The sequence below is a fragment of the Furipterus horrens genome, unplaced genomic scaffold (assembly GCF_987537825.1).
Source record: "Furipterus horrens unplaced genomic scaffold, mFurHor1.1.pri manual_scaffold_6, whole genome shotgun sequence".
NCBI classification, from domain to species: domain Eukaryota; kingdom Metazoa; phylum Chordata; class Mammalia; order Chiroptera; family Furipteridae; genus Furipterus; species Furipterus horrens.
This window is the reverse complement of record NW_028327176.1, coordinates 153,190,191-153,210,443: the sequence shown is the minus strand read 5'-3', so window position 1 is coordinate 153,210,443 and position 20,253 is coordinate 153,190,191. Positions and strand designations below refer to the sequence as shown.

Here is a 20,253-nt window from a genome sequence, read left to right as displayed (position 1 = left end):
CTTAAAGATTCCCAGGCAAAGGCAAGCGGTGAATCTAAGCTGGCTGCTGCTAGTGCTGGGCCTGGGGCTCACTGAGGCCAGCTGTTGCTTGTTTGAGAGGATTTAGGAAGGTGTGAAGCATGTGCTAAGACCAGCTCTTCATAAGGAAAAGCATCTTTGGTGAGCCTCTAAGTTGGGTAGGACAGAGTCTCTGGGGATCCTCAAGGCAGGTCAAACAGTGTTAGTTAGGTTAATGGAGTCTTAGATATGGCACCAGCTGCTCTGAGGGAGGGTTTAGAAAAGGGACAATGGTCTCTGTTTACCTTGATGCCAGATACTTCAGTTCCTCCCCATATGCCACTGGTGCCTCTCAAGCTGCTACCCTGGTGCTGGAGCTCAGAGGGAGTGAGTCTGTGCAGGTGAGTCTATGTGTGGGTTCTTTAAAAGGAACAGCTTGGGGCTCCAGAAGTTTCTTCCACCAATTCAATCCCCACTGGTTTTTGAAACCAGAAGTTGTGGGGACTTATCTTCCTGGCACTGGAACCTTGGGCTGGGGGCCTGGTGTGAGGCTCGGACCCCTCACCCCCAAGATATCTCTCACAAATTTTTATCCACCATACTTGAGTGAGGGACCAGCCTGATCCCCATCTGTGCCCCTCTTACCAGACTGGATGGATGTGATTTCTTTAATTCTGTAGTTGTCAGACTTCCATTCAGCTCAATTTCTGATGATTCTGAGTGATGCTTGTTCTATATTTTAGTTGTAATTTTGATATGGTTTTGTGAAGACGTGAGCCATGTCTGCCTATACAGCCATCTTGACCAAAGTCTTCCTAATAATTTAAATATTTTATCACATTTTGCTTTATTTTTAAAAACAAGTGGAAGGAAAAAAATCATATTAGTTATAGTATTGATAAGCAATGTATAGCTCAAAATTGAGACAATGGAAACAAAGATGAAGATCACCTGGCATTTTGAAAGTTTTCAGTATTTAGTCTCCATTAGTTGCTTATTCAAGTTAAGCCAAGTCGCTGCCCAATTCAGTGTATATTCATGAAGGACGTTATAAAGAAAAGATATACCATTGACAGGAGTGTCTGAAAAAAGTGAAAGGTAAATAGAAATTTTATATTTTTGCCTTCTTTTGAACTTATAATAATGTCTGCTTTATTCAACTTTTGCTCATTTGAATATCATGGTTGGCAGAAATGTATCATTTGTGAAAGTAATGCAGAGCATACATTTCAACTCATCAAATGTTAGTTGTGAATAATTTACTCTTTATTTTAATAAAGTTTTTGGCAAGAAACTCTTCAACAGTTTCTTATTAGTGGTATAAAACTGGGAAAGTGTTCTTGGGGGCAATATTGCTGGATTTTTCAGAAGTTTTAAAAATGTTACTTCTGTCATTCTTATTTCTATTTCTAGGTATTAATGTCCAAGAAATAACTATAGTGTATAAAATGATTTATGTATCAGGATATCTTTTTCATTGTTGCATTATTATGCTCACAAAAAAGTGGAAACCACCTAGATGTCAACAACAAGAAATTGATTAAATTATGATATAACCATGATTGAATACAATACCTTAAAATAATATTTTAATGACATGAAAATATTAGTTATTATGTATTAATAAAAATCAGTTCATGACTTTGTAAACATCAAAAATGTATATTATACATATAAAGACAGAAAGGCTATAAAACAAAATCATAACAGGGATTATTTCTCTAAGTAGTGTAGTTGGAAGTAATTTTCATTTTTTCCTTTGGGGTTTTCTGTGATTCCATATTTCCAAAATTTCCACAATAAGCATGTCCTGTTTTTATAATCAGAGAAATATTATTTTAAAATTGTGCTTAAAGTAAGGCAAAAAACCTGAGGTTATTTCTTTCTGGGAGAAGTGGAAATATTTTAATAGTTTCCAACCTACAGCTATGATTGGGGACAGTATATTATTTCCTTTTCCTTCTTTTAAGTACTGCTTACATACAGTTTTTCTTCTTAATGCTGAACGCTTAAAGGTTATTATTATTATTATCGCCCAGAATGTTACCTGCTGGTAAGTATTTACAGTAGAATGACCTTTTGAGAACATATCTGTCATTAAATGAAACCTTTCTGGAGATTCCCTTTCGAAGGCTAGGTCAGATAGTCACATTTCTTAAAATTAAAAATCGGAATCAGGCCCTGGCTGCTGTAGCTCCATGGACTGAGTGTTGGCCTGTGAATCAGGTGTCGCTGGTTCAATTCCCAGTCAGGGCACATGACTAGGTCACACGCCAGGTCCCTTAGTTGATGGTGCGTGAGAGGCAACCGCACATTGATGTTTCTCTCCCTCTCTTTCTCCTTTCCCCTCTCTCTAAAAACACATAAATAAAATAAAATGACAACAAACTCACAAATATCAATAACTAAATCTAAAAAATAAAAAAACAGAATCAGTTAAAAGTCTCAGTCATTCATACTATTTTCCTCTGATCCTAAATGCATCACAAGATACTGTGAGATTAGCAGAGAAGATAAACTGGAAAGTAAGATAAAGTGACATGTAAAATGATTTAATGAGAAGAGGTTTGGGTAATGGTTGCAAATTTAGGAGTTCTGTGAAAATATATTTAATAAGAAAATTTCTAAAGAAACTATAATGTCTGGTGAGATCAGAAAAAAATATATATACCTGAAAGAAGAACAGACGAGAATAAAAACAAGCAATTAGAAACTAGAAATTAACTCTTAGATATTGAAAATGAGAGAGTGAAAAAAATTAAAGGGAGATTTTGAATATAACTGTGGCAATTTCCCAGAAAACAGAATTAAAGACAAAAATATATATAACAGATTGAAATAAATTTATGTGATTAAAAGTAAAATCTCATATCTCAAGGCCCAGAACATAAAAAGAAACAGAAAAGTCATTTAAGTATTTTCAAAGAAATAATGTGATATTCCCATAATGAGAGAATCTGAGTCTATAGGATGAAAGGGCTTGCAGACCAAAGCAAAGGCACACACAAAAGCCCACACCAAACTGTTGCACAATTGTCCTCCCAAGGATAATGAACAAAATTAAAAAGAGAGAGAGAGAGAGAATAAAGACAAAATGGGTAATGAGTTATAGAAATGGAAACATTATGTACTAACAACTAGATGCAGAAGACATTGATTGGAACGTGCTTTTAAAATTATGATGATTTTTAATTAGGAAGTTTCTGCCTAGTCAGATTATTAATTAAGTGAAGTTATGGTGGCTGTTGTAAAAAATAAACTTAATTTCAGTGGATGAAGATGATAGAAATTTTTTTCACTCACAAAACAGTCCAACACAGGAGAGAGTTGGTGAGGGCTCTGAGCCACTTAGCCATTCAGGAACATCAGCTGATGCATAGTCCACCAAATATAGAATGTGTCTTCCAAGGCAGGCTTCAGTGTTGACTTCCAATCAGCAGAAGGAAAAAAAAAAAGGAGAAGCCCAACCTACTTCTTATGGTACCCTGCCAGGAACTGTCACATCAATTCTGCTCACTTCTCTATTGTGGAGAAGTGGTCACATGACCTTACCTGGGTGTAAGGGCCTGAGAGTTGAAGTCCCTGGCTGGGTAGGAACAGGCTGTGACAGCCCCAAACTATGGAAAGGGGGGCACAAATTTTGGTGGACAACTAACCATTATCAAAACTTTGCCTCTCACTCACTCTTTTGGAAAGCTACTGAGAGAGTATACCATCAAAATAAAGAAAAGACCAATAAAGATGAAGATACATGATTGTGAAAACAGGGGAATTACAGGACAGTTCCAGGATGACATTGATGTAGCTATGACACAAGCCTGGCAGAACAGATGGCCCATACCAGGCTCTGAGGGAGAGGCTCCCAGGAAAAAATGTGGAACCATGAGACTCTCTGATGCATTTGACCATGTGGAAAACAGTATTGTGAAATATTTTATGTATGTGCTATGAGGGAGGTAGAAACTTTACTCTCCTAGTTTCTTTCAGTTCTAATAATTAAATGTTTGTGAAAAAAATTAACAAGAGAAATAACCAAATTTAATTACATATGTATGTATGGGAACCCCACTTACATAGTCAGACACTCTACATATATGAGAGATTCAGAGACTGAAAGAGAAAATGAGGTATATATAGGGTGCCTGGAGCTTCAGAGAAGAGGAAGGCCATTTGCAGGATGATAAGAAGTTCAGATATTCAGTAGTTAGAAATTTTCCCTGCCCTATAAATAAGTCATTAAAAAAGTTATTTTGTGTGATAACTCTTATTATGGACAAGGCCCCTAATTTAAATTCTTTAAGGGAGAGGTAAAAGTTTCTCGTGAGCCCACAGCATCTCAATTTCTTTCAGCTCAAAATAATCTTCATGCTAAAGTAGCACATCCTGGGGTTGGGAGTTAGATGGGGGAATCTGTTATGGACCCCTTCAGAGTTATTTTTAAACTTTTGAGAAAAATTAGCCATAGGTATATAGAAGCCTAAGCAAAAGGGAATTAGAGACAATTATTAACTTTAAGAAAAATAAAGCAGAAATGGAAACATGATTATATTATACTACTTGGCTCAGAAATAAACAATAATTACATAGTTATAATGAAGTGACTTTAAATAAGAATTTAACCAAAAATTGTATACATGTATTAAGAAGATAGTGGAGATAAGAAGTGATTGTTGTTATAGCTGGGTGGGGGGTTGTGGTTAGTGAAAGATAGAAAAAATATCTGTCATAAATGAAAGTCAATAGATGATGCATAACTATATTAATTAGAAACACAGAGGCAAAAGCCAGACAAAATAGCTTAAAATTTTTTGCACATATTTACCTTTGAGAAGTATAGCAGTGGATGCTGGGTTTCACTGTCAGTTTTATGAAACTATTTGAATTTTAAAAACCATGTACTCAAATTACTTTGATAAAATTAAAAATCAACAACTTTTAAGAAATCATATAGCTTAGTGAGGGGCAAACCTAGGACTGAAAGAGAAAACTGAGATCATCCACTTGTATTTCTAGGCTTATCTCCAGAAAAGAGAGTTCAGTCTACCCCAGGTTCTTTTAGCATCAAAATCTTTGTGGTCTTGAACTGGGACTGTGGTCTTCAAATTCTGTAAACCAGTCATTCCACTATGTCATCTCAAAATCATTTGGTACATTGGTTCATGTAAAAACAACTCGACTCTATTGAATTATTCTGATTAATTATTCAGTTATTCTACTGAAATGATTTTCTTCCTCTGATCCTCTTGGAAATGAAAATTTGACTCCTGGGTTCTCCCAGAGCTCACTTGGTGTTAAACAGTCTATCCAATGAATAAAATTAAAAGTAAAGTCTTTTTCTGTCCCTCATGTTCCAAAAACTAGTTTTTGCTCGGTCTAGATTGATACTGCACCAATGGACTGTTAGCTCTTAGAAAGAGCCATAGAAAGAATAACTCCATATGATTATCGCCATTTACATAGAAAATATTAATAAAGGTTCCAAGGGCACAGAAGGAATAAGTGCGCATGTGTGATTGATTTGGAGGATACAGTGGGAGAAAATAATTTGAGGGGAGATACTGGTTAGAGGATTTGGGGCACAAATATGTAAGCTTTGCAGCCTTCAATGTTTTGCCTGAAAGCACGAAACTTGGAGCAGAGGCTCTTTGTAATTCTTTATACTTGTGATAATGAGAAAGTTAAAAGAAAAGCATATCATTGTTTTTGACTTAGATTTTTATCCACAATGGAGAATGTGATAGCTCTTCTGCAAATCATTTGTTATCAACCAAAGGGGTTCCCATTGTTAATGGCTTCCAGAGCTGAAACTGAATACTCTGGGATTTTACCCAAGACCATTTGCCCTGCTGCTGCAAGAGAAGCCCAGGCTGAGCTTTGTACCCCAAGGCAAATATTCTAAGGAAGACTGCTTTAGTGCATTTTAAAAACCTCTTACTTATCACTTCTCTTTATCCTCTGCCCTTCTGGAGGAATTCAGAACAGGTTGGAGCTTTGCTCCATTTCATGACAAATAAATTACTGAAAGTTGAAGTGTAGCGGAAGGAGAAAATAACTAGGGAAGTACCTGCCACAGCCAAATTCTCCCAACGTCATCAACAAAGAAAATGAAAAATGATATTTAACAGTTGAACAGTCTAGGTTTGCTCTGGTCAGCTTCAGGTGGGAATTGAGTGATCTCAGAGAGGACTTCTGGCCATTAAGAACTTAAAGAAATGCAATAATCATATGACATTATTTAATTCATGATCATCTTGAAATTTTTCTTTATAATCAACATTACATCTTCACTTGCAAATTTAAGGGTTAACATTCCACTAGTCTAAATTTTCTTTCAGCTTTTATTTGTATACTCAGGACAAGCAATGAAGTGGATACAAAAAGTCAGGGAAAATTTAAATACTTGTATGATTATGTGTTTTGTTTTTCTCTTGGGTTAGTGACATAATATTTCTAGTCTTCTAAGATTACATCAGCTAAGGAGAACCAATAAAATGTTCTAGTCTCCATTCATTTTCTTAATCGCCACAGGCTACTTGACATCACCACTCAGATTTCTCCTCCTAGTGCACATAGCATTTGCTGCCTAATGATCTGTGACACTAGAGCTGAGCTAATAGCCATGAAGTGAAAGGCATTTGTCAGAGTTACTGCAAAAGTGTGTGTTCTTTGTTTTAAGCTCATTTTTCCTTAACTGTTGGAGTTTTCATGTTGGTTTCAAGTCCAAATATGACATTGACTATTGTTATACCAGTATGTAAGTCTTAAGATTACAAATAACTTTTTCTCAATTACTTTTAATATTTCAAGCTTTGTGACATACTCCTATGCTTTCTATAAATATACAAAAATGGTGGGAGTCAGGGTGGAGGGGTGAGTGGGTTTCAGCCCTGAAAGGACTAGTGGAAAAGATATTTTAAATTGGTGGTGTGCAAATGTTATTTTACTTTCTCCCTCTTTTAATGTTGCTTTCGTCCTCCCTTTCTTTCATCATGTCTATGTGCTTGTGCACAATGGATAGAATGCATGCGTGTGCGTGTGCATCACAGAGTCTGTTCCTTCCACTGTGCCTTATACTATCTAAGTCTGATAAAATTTAGAGAGAAACAATGCCAGGAAACTGTAGGGTCAAGAACTAGAACAACAAATTATCCTTTCTTCTCTTGTCAAAATGTTGTCAACCATTTTTCTGCTAAGGCAAATTCACTTTGGTTTTCCTTAAAGTAAAAATGAATCGCTACCTATAATTCTTTTTTTCATACTGGACTTATAGTTCTTCCCTCCTTGGCTTTATCTATTCCCTACTTCTCTTTAGAGTGAACATTGTATATTTTCTTAGTTCATAAATACAGACAAAGCTCCTAGTCTTCTGATTTGCCTAAGGGTAATTCGGCCTGAGTCTCAGAGCAGCACTGTGATGTATTTGTATAAATAAGAGCCTCCTTGGGTGAGTCACCCCACCTTCCAGAGACCCCTGTGCTAGCTCATGTAGATTCAAAGTCCTGGTCAAAGAAGAGAGGCCAAATCTGGTCCTGTCTGAGCTTACTGTGAACCCTGCAGACAATATCAGGGCCTGGGATTATTGGAAACTTCAGCATTTTAGTGTCCGACTATTCTTTTTCACTACTATGAGTAATTTAATGAGGGTAAGTTTTAATAGACTAAGATATTAAAGAGTCTTTTGTCTTTATGAATGAGTTATTTAAAATAGACTCCATCTTTAAAGCAAGCAATTATTTTTTTCTAAAGATAAATTTCCAAAGAGAGATTTTAATGTACATCTTAACTTTTTGAACTCTATGAGTACCATTTTGAAAACAAAAACCTATTTCCAGAAGGAAAAAAAAATCAAAACAAATAATATTATTTCTAAAGTTATTTTTAATTCCCCCTTTGTTAAAAGTTCCTTCACAGAGCATTTATACCCTTAATGAATGGAATATTAAATCAAATTTTCAATGGTAGGATATCCCTAAAATATGTATTTGGTTTAAGGACCTATTATCATGTATTTCTAACAATAATTAAATGTTTTTATTAAAAATTATACAACATTGTGCTTTTTCATCAATATAAATTGAAACTTTAATATGTTTTTCTCCATTAACTTAAATATAACAATTTAAAATTTTTCTGTTATGTGCAAGGCACTGTATTATTTATTTAGGTTTCAAAAAGCAAATGTCATTATCTCAGTATAGTGGCATTATAAAATAAACAAGCTTCTAGCTCTTAAAGGGCTGATAGTCTAGTTTGTGCTATAAGAATCCAGAGAAGTAAGAGCCAAATGTGTTTGGCCTTGAAAAATAGAAAGAATTTAGGTAAAAAGAGGAAAGGTATTTCAGGAAGCAGTAATGGAATGAGCAAAAATATGGAAGCAAGAAATATGAAGAGCTGTTATGACTTGAATGCTTGTGTTTTCCCCAAATTTGTATGCTGAATCTCTAACTCCCAACAGAGTGGTATTAGGAAGTGGGGCCTTGGGAGGTGATTAGATTTAGATGAGGTCAAGAGGGTGGAGCCCTGTGATGGGATTAGTGTCCTTATAAGAGGAAGAGACACCAGCAATTCCTCTCTGTACCATGGAGGTTGCAGCAAAAATACAGATGTCTACAAACCAGAAAGAGAACCATGACCAAGAATTAAACGTGTCTGCCCCTTGATCTTGGACTTCCCAGTCTCAGAACTGTAAGAAATAAATGTCTATTTTTTAAGCCATTTAGTCTACAGTATTTTATTATAGAACCCCAAGCTAACTAAGATAAAAGGGAAGAAGCAAATTTGACTCAAGGGTGTAGTTTAAGTTGAGGTTTATATTATTTATGTATTGCTGTGTAACAATATTAGCACAAATGTAGTAGGGTTAAAACAACATACATTTATCATCTCACAGTTTCTCTGGATCTAGATTTGGAGTATAGTTTAGCTGATACTTCTGCTTGAGTATCTCACAACCACTTTTGGCTGGGGCTAGGGGTCTTGTCTGAGGCTTGACCAGAAGAGGATTCAATTCCAAGTTCAGGTGGTATTGGCAACTTTTGGTTCCATATGGGCTGTCAGACTGAAGGCCTCAGTTCTTTGCTTGCTATTGGTTAGCCCTCAGCTCCTTGCCATGTGGACCTTACAAACATAATTGCTTGCTTCTTTGAAGCCAGGAATGAGGGGAGAGTTTTCTAGTAAGAAGGACATTATAATTTTATATAGTGTACTTGCGTATATGTAATCACATACATCCTGTCTCATTTACTGTATTCCATTGGGAAGACACAAATCATGGATGCCAGCTACCCACAGAAGTGTAAACACCAAGGGCAATGATCAAGGGGCCACTTTAGGGGCTGTCCTCCACAAGGATCAAGCAGAAAAATGTCAAACAAGAAATCAGGGTCATTTGTAAAAAAAGAGATGGGTAAGTGTAAATGATTATCTTCATTTTGAGTGAAACAAACAAACAAAAAAATATCTAATTTCTTATCTCTTACTGATTTCCAACCTGAACTTTCTAATAAGGTCTATGTTAGTGGAAGGACCCTGATTTTGCAAATAAATACTGCCCACCTCTCTGCAGACAATTTGATAGGCAGTGCTGCAGTATTTCAGGCCCTCCCTGTTAGACTGTATGCGGTACAGCCATAGGCGTGGAGCAAGTGTGGTGAGGTTTTTGGAGAGAATCTGGTGACTGGAGGGGAGAAGGACCATTTGGGAGAGGATTCACTTTGCATACATCTGAGCAGATTGATAAGCATGAGGGCCATACTTGGGGTGGAAATAAAAAACAAGTTACAGAAAGTATAGCAGGAAAGTGGGGGAGCCAAGCGGCCTGGCTCCAGAGTCTGTGCTTTTCACCACTACCCCTAGGGCCTCTGAAATACCCAGCTCCTGATGAAAGGGAGATATTAGAAGATATTCAGTTCTACCTTATCAACTTTCAGATAAGGAAGCTGAGGGGCCCACTTAAGTTAAATGCCAGTCCCAAATCATGAAATGAGTCCTCTTGCAAAGTCACTACCAAAAGTTAAAACAAAACAGAATTCAAAGCACTGCTTTAAAATTTCCTTGGATTATAAGTCTTATTTTATAGGAGGAGGGCCCTCAAAATACCATTGATTATCTCTTACAGTTTCTAAAGAAGAGTCATCCCACATAGTTGAAAGGAACTGAGTGTCTGAAGAACTCCGTCAGGCCTCTTTTGCTTGAGGGATTAGGATAGAAATTAATTCTGTCAAAGCAATATTTTAATAGCAGCAGCACCATGTCTCTAGAACAAAGGGATGTATATATAAAGCATATCACTTTTCAGAGTTTTTTTTCTTCTTCATTACTCCACCTCCCCAGTACAAATCCAATGTGAGGCTTTTGAAAGCAATATAGCATAAAGGTCAGGGGAGAAACTTAAAGAAATCTAATTAAGCATTTTTGCCTGCTAACTTCAAAGAGAAACCAAGCATGAGGGACATTTGTAAAGATTCAGCAGGCAGGAGGCTTTAAGATATCTTATGACAGTTTGCTTGCATATGTGGGATTTTTAAGTATTAGGAACATCTAATGAAGCCAGAAGATGCCTTGGGGGAACAATAAGTGCTACCTGAATCTAATCAGTCAGGAGGTTCAGGTATGTTAATAGTAATCCTATCAGGTTGACAGATTATCTGAAAACTGTGTGAAGTGTTTGATATTCAAAACAAGGATCTGATTATATCTTCATTTGCTTGAACCAGTCAATCACTGTCTCATTACTGTTCATTTCCGTTAGATCAATGGGTCAAGGGATTTGATAGCAAAGACCAGAGACAAAAGATGAAAGGCTTGTGGAAACAACATGCATTTGAACTGCAGTGCAGGTGTTTGCTCTTTAATATTCCTTTCGGTCAGAATCAGTTCAAATATAACCCCCTATAGATGCTCTAACTATTAATATCAGTGGCCTCAGGTCCTTGATATGTGCATAATCTAAGCCCAGGAAGGTAAAGTGGCTTGCCTTGGCCACAGGTCTGGGTGGCTTCAAAGCCAGAGCTTGGACCCACATCTTTAATGGTTTGTTCACCACGCTGAGGCTCTTAGTCCCCAATTCAGTTTATGTTCATTGACAACACAAAGAAAAAAAGAAATTAAATTGAGATGGCCACATGTACCTGAGAAAAGGAATAACCTTCAATGAATGATATTTCACTCTTATCCAGGCATTAATTTTTAGCCTTAAAATTCTGGAACTTGTCTAAAACTTGGGAGTCTGACCTGATGTCTCAAGACTTAATTATTGACTAAAGAATATTTAGAAATCCTTAGATGAAGGGTGATGCCTACAAGTAAAGTATCTTGTTAGAGAGTAGCTGCATGGAGTTGTGTACACATTTGGTTTGGATACACATCACCAGGTTAGTCAGCAGCTAGGTTATGGTAGGAGATTATGTATACTTGTCCAAAAGCAGAAACAGACAGGTGGCGGCCCTGGCACTCAGTCTTCCTAGAAAAGCCCCAGGTAAGCCCAACCCAAACCTTTCCTTCTATTAATTTTACTTTTTTGGCCTTTTATTAAATATGTTTATATTTCAAGGTTTGTAACATCTTATCTGGTCTCAGCCCTTTATAGTTGACAAAATATTCCTATAGGTTAGCTCTTTTGAGAGTCTCAATGTGTGAAGTGGGCAGGTGGGTATCACCTCCCTGTTTTTGTGTGTAAGCAGTTATTAGGACTACAATGTCAGAAAATGAAATCCCTTACCGGAGTAAGGTTCAGCCCTATGCAGAGGTAACATTGACGTCATCCTTCCCAGAGCGTGCTGGGGCATCACAGCTGAGTGGGAGGTTGGCAGTCTTGGAGGACTGCTGAGAGGGATTCAGCTTATCCTGGTCAGAAATGCCAAGAACTCAGATCTCTCTCTTTGTTTTCATCACCACATGATATGAAGTTTTATGGAAGAATTGACTCACTCTTCTGGTCCTCATGTCCGTGTCTTTCCTCATAGTGACTGTACATGGGAGCAGAGGGAAAAGGCGTTAGGGACAACTTCTCTGGACTGCTGTATATGGTTGTGCAGTCCGTACAACAGCTCCAGGGGCACCATTCGCATCAAAGATGTTATAGATATTCAAATTTATTATGATACTGTTCCAACAGATTGAAAGCAAAGTGTTGAGTAAGAGGTCTGTTTTTTTTCTAATTTATACAAAAGTTCAAGGCAAATAGTGACTTTGAATCAGGACAAATTTATTTTGTAAAATGTGAGAATTAAGCCCAAAAGAGGGGTTATTAGGAGTTTTTAGTTCTACTTTTTTGTTAAGTCTATTGTCATGACATTGGTTAATAAAACCATACAGGTTTCAAGTGTACAATGCTATAGCATATCATCTACATACTGCCTTGGGCACTTTCCATCTGAAGTCAAGTTTCTTTCTGCCACCACTTACCCCCACCTTTGCCCTCTTCCACCTCCCCCCGTATCCCTTTCCTTTTGGCAATCACCATACTGTTATCTTTGACGGGATTTTTTTTTTTTTCTCTTTTCCTTCCTTAATAGAATTCTTTATTTCATGGTCAATTCATTTAGAAGGCAATTAATGAGAACATAATCCCACTTATGTTTAAGGACTAAGAGATAGTCAGTAAATTGTCATATTATATGTGGCCCGTCAGAGAACACTTTGAATACAAAAATTTCAGGAGTCAGGCATAAGTTTAAAAAATGTTAGACTTAATTAGAAAATAACTTTACACAGCTTCAGGTCTCAAGAAACGTAGGAAAAGAGGAGTTCTTACTCATGAAAATTTTACAGTGACTGAAGGACCTAGTTCTAAATTCCCCAGGTCATTGTAAGTAGTTGTCCAAAGGATATTTTCAGTTTTTCCTGTCTTTAGCAACTTTTATCAACTACTTTGCAATACTTCCTCAAACTATGTCATAGTGAAAAATGGATCTATTCATAAAGGAGTACTGGTTTAAAATATTTTAGTTACTTGAATGGGATTTTATTGAACTGAAGCTTAACTAATAGGTGTTCACAGCCAAAATTGAGGGTAAAGTTATAAGTCAGTAAACCAAAGAGAGCCCAAAGTTACCAAGAGTAAGAGCATCAAAAGAAGTGATCAATAGAATATACAAAAAATAAAAATTAAATTAAAAAAAGAGGTGAAATGAAATAAATCCAACAAAAAAGCAGCCATCAAGCAATTTTCTCCAAAATTCTATAAAATTTTTATTTTCCAATTCTATTTCCAATTATTTCCTTATATCCTGTACAAAGAAGGATGGTAGGTATTCCTCAAAGTACTAAAACATCCCTAATTTTTTATAACCACATTTATAAAACATTGATCTCTGGCTTCCATTGCTCAATGAAACCTCTTGGTGATGTCCCTCAAATCAAATCTACTATCTTTTTTTCTCAGTCTTGACACTGTTCTAACACCACTGACAACCTTATCATCTTGGATGCGCTTGCTTTCAAAGTTACTGTGATCTTTCAGCAAGCCTCATATCTCTCATTTTTCCTTTCATTTACACCTTCCTGGGCTCCTCTACTTCACTATCTTGTAGTCTATCTAGATGCTTGTATTTTTCACATGTATTTCCTAAGCATTTTTATCTGTGTTAATATTTCTATAGATTTCTTTCTTTAAGTTCTTTTCTTGTCCCTACATAGTTTTACTTGACTGGCCAGCAATCAGTATACCATCTATGCTGTATTTCTTTCTCTCAGGTGTTTCCTAAGCCTGCTCTTGGTATCTTTTCATTTACAGCCACACAGTCTTGAGCTTGTAGCCTGCAGCAATGTCCTCGCCAATTCCCGTGCCTTTAGCCTGTCCTCATCTGATAAGATGCATTTACACACAAATATCATTTTCTTCATCTTATGTGATATCTTTTGTATTAGTTTTCAGTAACCTGCCACATCAAATTTAAGTAGCTTCTCAAAAAATTCTGTTCTTTCCATTGCGCTCTTCCATTTCATCTCACTACCTTCTGCTCTCTGTAAGGACTTATATATCCTGGTTGCCCCAGGATAGTTCTGGTTTATACTCATTGCTCTAAGGCAGTTATTAATTGTGCCTTTTTATTCTCAAAAGTGTCCTGTTTGGGTTATAAATTGTAGGGCCATTCTGTCTCTTTGTAACCCTGGTTATGACCAAGTCTACTATACAAATTTCCTTTGCAGCTCTCTGTATCTGGGTTACTCTCATGCTTGTCAGTAATGATACACACCATTTTGTGTGTGTGTGTGAAAAATTTTTTCACGCTCTCCTGATCATGACTCTTATATCTATGAAAATGAGCTGAAGATCACATGTAGTAATGCCTTTTTTATTCTTTTCTCTAGTCACCAGATTCTCTTCAGAAACTTTGGTATATTTCATCTCCTATAGCCCAATTCATTAATGCTGCTCCTTGCACAACAGTGAGAGCCTGGAAGTTCTACTTTCTCTTCTTATTAATGTCTCCATGTAGAACCAGGGTTTATTTTTAACATTGGGGTTGTAATCACTACCTGTTTATGACTCAAAGCTATTATGCATTTTTTATATTAGGCTTATAAGCACTACATTTTAAATGATTTACTATTAAATCACTACTTATAAAATCCTTAAAAATAAAAATTCTGAATAGAAATAATTTGTAAACAAAACAAAAAATAAGGTTTTGATCTTATTCAGTACAGTTGTTATCTAACTGTACAACTATTCAGGAGCATTTTTTGATCCATATATTAATCAATTTGCAATGTTACCTTATATAAATAAAAGATCCAAGCTCCTTTCTTTCATTTTTGCTGGAAAAAAAGTCCTTTGCCTTCTATAGTTAAAGCATGTCATGGCATAAAGAATTATAAAATTAAACTGCATTTTTGTCATTTCTAATAAATGAATAAAGAAAGAAAGAAAGAGAGAAAGAAGGAATGAACATTAGAATTTTTTCTTATACAAAACTTTGGTATTTTAGCATCTTTGGTTCTTGCACATTGGTTGAAGGTCAAACATAATCTGGAAATGCTCTTGCTTCTCTCTCGGGTTCTTGCCTTCATAAAATAACAAAGTTGCCAAGTACATACGATCACACAGATTTATCATTATCTATGAAGTGTTTCAATGGAATTCAGGACAAATGTTAGCAAGGGACAAACAGATGACTGAAATCAACAATTTCTGTATTCTTATTCCTAAAAGAATTCTGATGGGCCTTATCACAGTTGGTGGAAGAAAACAGTTGAAGACTGAGTACCGTGAACTAATTTCTTCACATTCTTCAATAAGCAGTAGTTTGTGGAAAGGAATGTAAACATTCTTATAGAAAAAGGAGTCCTAAAAAGACTTAAATCCTTAAAAGTAATAAACCAATAAACTAAAACACAAAACTGAACAACTGTTTGTATGGCTGATAAGAAGAAAGAAAAAAAATTCAGATATCTTTTTGAAGAAAGGATTGATAAAACAAGCATATTAAAAAATCAAACATTAAATGCTATACAACAGAAAAAATATATAAGGCACCAACTTAAAGGAAGTTAAGAAGCTTCTGTTGATGGAGGCTGCCTTTAAGAGCCATGATTCAATTTGTTAACTTCCTTTAAAAAGAGGATTCCATTTCCCAGAATTCTGAATTTTCCTTTTTAAAAACCTTCTCTTGCACCTTTCATCCTTCCATGATTATCAGGTCATTTCAGAAACTTTCATTTTTTTGAGTTACTTGTTCCCTACATACAGCAGCTTGGTTACATGTTCTTTAATTGTTAGTACATGTACTGAACACTTACTCACTTAAAAAAAAAAGTTATCCTTCCTTTCACTAAGCTGATATTACTGGTTAACCATCAGTATTAGGTGCTTCAGGTTGTTTTCTGGAAGTGCTGATGGATTTGCACTGTTCCCTCGTAATTTTCCATCATGGTTCCCTGGCAAGAATGGGCATGAATTTAAGTGAGGGTTTTTTTTTAGGGCTAGGTGTGCAGTTTGGGATTAAAACAATGTTTTTTGTTTGTTTTTTTAAATTTTTCTGCATACCAGGATCACATAGGAAACAAACAAACAACAACAAAAAAGCTTGTTGTCTAGGTCATACCTCTTACCAACTAAATCCAAATTTCTGGCTAGGGATCAGGTTTATTGTTGTTGTTCAGTCTATGTTCATGAGGGACATGGGCCTTTAGTATTGTTTTCTTATAATGTCTTTGTCTTTTAGAACAGCTTTATTGAGGTATAATTAACATAAAAGTTTTGACATATCTATGTACCTGTGAAACCATCACCACAATAGAGGTAATGAACATATCCATATGACTCCTCATGCCCTTTTGTAAACTCTTTCTCCTGCCCTTTTCTGCCATCCTCAGCCAACCATCCACCTGCTCGCTAGCACTATAGATTAGTCTGCATTTTCTGTAATTGTATATACGTGGAACTATACAGTTTGTATGCTGAACTGGCTTCTTTTACCAGAAAGGGGTTGAATGTATGAATGACTCATTTTTTTTTCTTTTTTCTTTTTTTTTTATCTTTATTTTTTATTTTTTTTAATGTGTTTTATTGATTATAATATTACATTTGTGCCAATTTCCCTTCCCTCTGCTCCCCTCCACCCGGTGGCCCCCCTCCCTCCAGTTGTCCCCCCCTTTTAGATCATGTCCATTAGTTGTGCATACAGTTCTTCTCAACCTCTCTCTGTCTATTCCATTCCCTCCTACCATGATCCTTAATTCCTATATCATCTCCCTCCCTCTCCCCATTCCCCCTCCCTGTTGACCTCCCCCCAATATGTTCCCCATACCTATAGTTCTTTTTCCACTCTCGTTGCCTGTTTAGTTCACCTTTGTTTCAATTCCCTAGCTTCTGTTGTTTCTTGTGATGCAGTTTTCATTTTAGATTTCATTGTCTTGATCCTCCTTTTTCTAAACCAGTCCCTTTAACATCTCATATAACAGTGGTTTGGATCTAATGAACTCTTTCAGTTTTATTTTGTCCTGGAAACACTTTCTCTGTCCTTCTATTCTGAATGACAATTTCGCTGGATAGAGTATTCGTGGTTGTAGGTTTTGGATTTTCATTACTTTGAATATTTCTTGCCAGTCCCTTCTTGCCTGCAGGGTCTCCCTTGAGAAGTCAGCTGATAGTCTAATTGGGACCCCTTTGTACATAATTCTTTCCTTCTCTCTTGCTGCCTTTAAGATTCTCTCTTTATCTTTAATTTTTGACATTTTGATTATAATGTGTCTTGGAGTGGTTCTCCCTGGGTCCAGTTTTTTTGGAACTCTCCTTGCTTCCTGGACCTGCAGGTCTATTCCCTTCCCCAAGTCTGGGAAGTTCTCCTTTATTATATTTTCACTCAATTTTTCAAGTTCTAGTTCATCTTCCTCGCTCTCTGGCAAACCAATGATTCTTATGTTGGGCCTTTTATAGCTGTCCCAGAGGTTTCTGATCCTCTCATCATTGCTTCCCATTTCCTCTCTCTGCATTGGTTGACTGCTTGTTCCTTCTCCATATTCCAGTTTGTTGAAATGAACTCTGGATTTTTTTTCCTCACCATCTGTCTCGTATGTGGTTTTGTTCCTTTCGTTATGAGTGTTTTTCGCTTCTTTCTCATCTTTTTCCAGATCTTTTGTGAATTCTGTAAGCCACCTGATAACAATGGCCCTGAACTGAGCATCTGACAGGTTTCTTATCTGTTCATCTGTCAGATTCCTCATCTGTTGCCTGGTGAGCTGTGCCACCGGGATTTCTATAGTTGTCTGCCTCATTTTGACAGATGCGTTTTGTTTTCTTGGGCCGGCTGTAGGGGGCAGTGTCTGTGTACTCGTAATGACCCAGCGACCGGCGCCGATCCGCAACCTTTCTTGCTGTGCCGTGGTGCTTTGTCGTCACAATCCAGTGACCGGTGCCTGTCCGCGACCTATTTTGCAGCCCTGTGGCGCTTTCTTTGGGGGCGGGGGTCCAAGATGGATTCACACAGTTATTCCGCTAGGAGACCAGGATCCGTCCTCCCGCCCCCCTGGGCCTCACTGTTCAAGGCGATGTGGTGGCTGCTTTCCCCAGCGTTGGGGTCGCGAGCTGCCGGGGTTCGACAGCAGCCGGGGTTGTTCTCCCCGCCGCTGTCCCAGGTGCGACCGCAAACAGCGCCGCCCCCTTTCACTCCCCCTTACCTGCCCAAAGGGCGCCGCTGGTTTATAACTTCCTATGTTGGGCTTCCGTGTAGTTTTATTTTCTGGAATTTCTAGTTATCCTTTGTTTTGAAGTAGTTGTATTCCTCTCTAGTTGTAGAGGGAGACCTAGCGCGTCCGTCTAAGCCTCCATCTTGGCCGGAAGTCTTATCATTTTTTTTCTTTTATTGCTAAGTAGTATTCCATTATATGGAAAAACTGTTATTTGCTTATTAATTCATTACTGATGGATATTTGAGTTGTGGATATTACAAATAAAGCTGCTATGAAATTCATATATAAGACTTTGTAAAGGCATATGCTTTTATTTTTCTTGAATAAATATCTAAGAATAGAATGGCTTAGTCATATGGTAAATGCATGATTAAGTTTTAAGAGTTATAAATGTAAAATGGCTGTACCAGTTTTACGTTTTCCTCAGCAGCATATAAAAGTTCTAGTTCCTTCACATCATTGCCAACACTTTTAAAACATTTAAAACATTTTTGGTCATTTCTTATAGATTCATAGTAATGTCCTATTGTGGTTTTAATCTGTGCTTACCTAATGACTAATGATGTTGGGCATGTTTTCTTTCTTTCTTTCTTTCTTTTTTTTAATTTCAGTGTTTTATATTACAAGTGTTGAGTGATGTTTTTGTGACCAAAAATAGGCCATAGGAACTTATCTCTTGGCTACATAAATTAGCCTATGGCAAAATTTTGTCACAATACTCAAGAACATATGATGTTAAGTGAGGATTTACTGTAATTTATGGCATCTCCCCTCCCTGCCCTGGTAGTCTCTAGGTCACTTTTTCCTCTTGTAGATCTTGTGTGCTAGCCTCAGGAAGATGGCTGGGGGCAATGAGTACTGCTCAATGGGACCCATAATATGGCTGTAACTGTCTTCCTCATGCTGCATAAACACAGCCTGCAGATTCTGCTCCTCATAGAGCGCCTTCACGAGGGCCACCTTCTCAGCTTCTTTCTGCCCATTATTCTCCTGCAAGATCTGGCGCTGTTCCGGAAAGGCCCATTGTAGACACTGAACCACCAACCAGCTGCATATGTTGTCCTGGATGTCAGTGCCAATCTTGCCCATCACACTGAAGTTCCCAAAGAGGTCAAGGTAATCATCCTGAATCTGAAAAAGCTCCCCCATCTCCAGCAGGATCTTCTTGGCATTGGCATGTTCCTTCTCCCCGTCAATGCCCGCCATATACATGGCAGCTGCTACAGGAAGGCAGAAGGAGTAGAAAGCTGTCTTATACTTGACAATAGATTTGTACCTCTTTTCAGTGAATCTGCCAAGATCCACATTGCCTTGTGGGGCTGTGATGAGGTCTAGAGTCTGTCCAATCTCAGTCTGATAGGGAGTCTGCAGGAAGAGCTCAATCAGGTTCAGGTAATAGGGCTGCTCCCGGCAGTAAATCTTCAACAGTCAGCAGATACATGCTTCCAGAAGCATAGCATCATTGATGGCATCCAAACCTATGCCTGGCTTCTGATACCAGCAGATCTGCCCCCGTCGGGTAAGGGATGAATCCATAATGTCATCTGATACCAGGAAGAAAGCCTGGAGCAGTTTCATACACCAGCCCACAGTCATGGCCTGCTGGAGACTATCAGCATCCAGCTTTCTTGGTTCCACCAGATTCTGGAACGTTATCAGCACCTTCATACCCCGCTGGTACTTGTCACCAATGACATTGTACTCCAGGACCTCCTTGAGCTGGGCAATAACATCTCCTATTTCTGGGTGCCTCATGTCATCCTCAGTCAGGACACTGACAATCTCAGAGAAGTGCTGGATGAAATTCTTTTTTTTTTTTTTGCTCATAAACATCCAATTTCTGGTCTCCATTCATTCTGAGGGAGGAGTAAAGTACTCTGTTGCTGGATGCTGGTTCTTGGCTATGTTGGGCATGTTTTCACGTGCTTATTTGTTAACTATATACATTCTTTGGCTGAGTGTTTGTTCAACATTTTAAAAATTGGGTCATTTGTCCTTTACTATTTTCAGTAATAAGGTATTTTTAAAAAATGTCTTGTAAATAAAAGTTTGCTCTGTGGACCTGCCTTTTCATTTTCTTAACAGTATCTTTTGAAGAACAAAATCTGTCCAATTTATTGA

General features: G+C 37.3%; 1 pseudogene; it reads right to left on the bottom strand.

Moving 5' to 3' along the window:
* Positions 1 to 18,744: 18,744 nt before the first annotated feature.
* Positions 18,745 to 20,012, bottom strand: LOC150007633 (farnesyl pyrophosphate synthase pseudogene; annotated as a pseudogene).
* Positions 20,013 to 20,253: the final 241 nt, after the last annotated feature.